Raw genomic sequence first — 2,862 nt, 5'->3', positions numbered from 1 at the left:
GACAGCTGGCCTAACACTATCCGAGTTGTTCCCATACACTAAACACACACATTTCCAAGAAAACATACCGAACAGCTTCCAGCTCCTGTTTGGCCTCGGTTTGTGGGGGTTGGTTGTTGGTGCGCAGAAGAAGAGGAAGAGCAAGCATTAAAAGAAGGAAGTTCACTGTGGGCTCTTTAGTGTACACTGCTGAGTAATGATTCTCCACAGGCCACATGGACAGCACGCTGCCTCCCAGCTCTGTGGGTGTGTGGTGTGTGTGTGTGTGTGAGCGTATGAGGGAGAAACGGTGTCAGTGATACCCAGGGGAGGGAGACAAGAGGAGGGGGGGGGGGTGTTTTGTGAATGATCTTCGTCTGCCCCTGACAGCTGTGTGTATTTGTGTATAAAGTGCGGTGGTTACTTGGTGGTCGTTGAGTGTGTATGTGTGTGTCCTCGCTGCCTCAGGAGCCTCTCTGACCTGCTCTTACTCCACGTGTCACCAGCCATCCGTCTTTCTTTAGTAACATCAGCCCTTTTCATCCCACTGACAGACACAGACACTGTTGTGTTTTCCAGCTCAGGCTTTTTCCACATCTAGCTTTTTTTTTTACTCACTAGAATCATCCTCAAGACCTCTTAGTTTTCTTTAGCTGCTACCAACTCCAGTTTATGTTAGTCATATCCGATTTACCTGGTCAACTCAAAGATTCTATACTATTAGTTCCTCTTCGTGATGATTTAGATAAGACAATTTTGAACATTTTGGTCATACTCAAGGGTTTGCCACATTTTATGAAGGCTTTAGGTTATATAATGGCTGCAGAAGATGTGTATTTTTTTTGTATAATTTTGGGTTATTTTATTACAGTCTTTAGAGGACATCAACAGATAATTCCAATTTTATGAGCCTTCACTTGATAAAAGCTTATGTCCAGATATTAAACGCTGTCTGTTGAGGTGTTTTTGTGTGTCTAGTTTCAGGAAGTACAATGTCACGCAAGACAAATTAACCCAAACATGTCATTTCAGAACGTTTTTTTGTAGTTTGATACAAAAGGAAAACTCACACGGTTCTCATTTTACATGTAATCAACATGAGAAGTAATGAAACACAATTTGCTCTGATTTTGTGGGTACTTGATCAGTTTAGCAAATAACCAAAGCAAGCCGAGTTTCTGCCGGTTGTCAGCCACAATTAAAATGCTTGAATGAGGAACAGCAGAAATACACAGGAAAAAGAAGCCGAAAACAAATGTCAGCTGTTGGAATTGTTTCTGCAGAGAAGATGATGTTGGACAAACTGATTTGGTTGATGGTGCCTTCAGTTGCGGAGTATGAATTTCCAAATATGACTTCACTCAGAGTCTTCAGTATAAAAATAATTACAGTTTTATTTTCTTTGCAAATGCACTTCTAATATTTTAGCTTGAGATCAGTGAAGTGCAAGGATATATATATATGATCAGAAATAAGCATAGGCAAATAAGAAAGAAGTCCCGTTTTTTACATAATAGTCACGACTACCATATATTCATTCATTCATTCATTTTCTGAACCTGCTTTGTCCTCACTAGGTTCACAGGGGTCACTGGAGCCTATTCCAGCTACTTATGGGCGAAGGCGGGGTCCACCTTGGACATGTTGCCAGTTCATCCCAGGGCTGACATATACAGACAAACAACCAATTACTCACATTCACACCTATGGGCAATTTAGATTTCTACTATATATAATTGTTGTAACAGACTGTCCATATTCACCTAAAGGTAGGAATCTTCATTAGCATCACAATTACTGTAAATTTAGGTTCATTTTCCAAAGACTTGCTGCATCTGAGGGTATCACATTCTTTTGTCTACTGGTTATTTAGCTACTTTTTCACCAAAGAAAACAGCCAGGTAGACCTTAACTGCTTTTTATTTCTAAAATCAAACTCCCTGAATCTATGTGAAAATTAACTTCTTCAGAGCTTGTTTTAGACAGACTAGTCAGCTCACATGATCCTCTAGTTCAGTCTTATCATTTTCATCCTCTTATACTACCTTTAAGTTTTTAATCGGAACTGCAAATATCACAACCTTTTAATTTTTCTTACGAATTGTCCGTACAGAATTATACACTTGCACATGGTTTTGCATGACGTATCTGGCCAGAAAGTTGCTGAAAGTTAATGTGAATGGTTGTGAAACACTTTGAAAACCCACTGTGTTCCTCCACGCACAAATGTCAGACTTAGGCTGTTGCATCGGGCCACGCCGCAATGCAAAGGTAATTCATTTCTTTTGACATTTAGCTTCTACAATGCTCCACATTAGCATAGTAATATCCCTGTGTGGGCCTGTATAAGAGCGCAGACTTCATTTACATGACGTATGGCGTGTGTGTGTTTTATGAAATAAAGTGGTTAACCTTTAAATGGGTGCAGTTGTTGATAGTAGAAGGTGGAGAATGATGCTTCCTCTCAGCTCTTATGCCGCACTCACCTTTGCTCCCTGTAATAGCTCACATATAAAGACGAAAAGGGAACTTAAGCACACAACTAACCGTCAGAATTCTCTCTTGGTGTCTTTGGTCATGACATCTGTGGTTGTCAAGTGTGTACAGTCTGTTTTCTGTGTCAAATATGGTGTGCAAGATTTGGTCAACAAAACTGAAGTTATGCACTAAATGTGAGTAGCTAACAATAATATTAAAAAATCAATAATGGAGCAATATTCGACTTACAGAAATTTATAATGGTAAAAGAGGAGTAAAATTACATTTGCTTGTTTAATCTTTTGGATTTTATATGACTTTTAAAGTGAAGGAGAACTAAAAACCATCATGAAGTTCAGCACTAATTTAAGGCTGCAGATAATGATTTCTTTCTTTATAGATTAA

The sequence above is a fragment of the Sphaeramia orbicularis genome, chromosome 11 (genome assembly GCF_902148855.1).
Source record: "Sphaeramia orbicularis chromosome 11, fSphaOr1.1, whole genome shotgun sequence".
NCBI lineage: Eukaryota > Metazoa > Chordata > Actinopteri > Kurtiformes > Apogonidae > Sphaeramia > Sphaeramia orbicularis.
Note: the sequence above shows the minus strand (reverse complement) of the source record.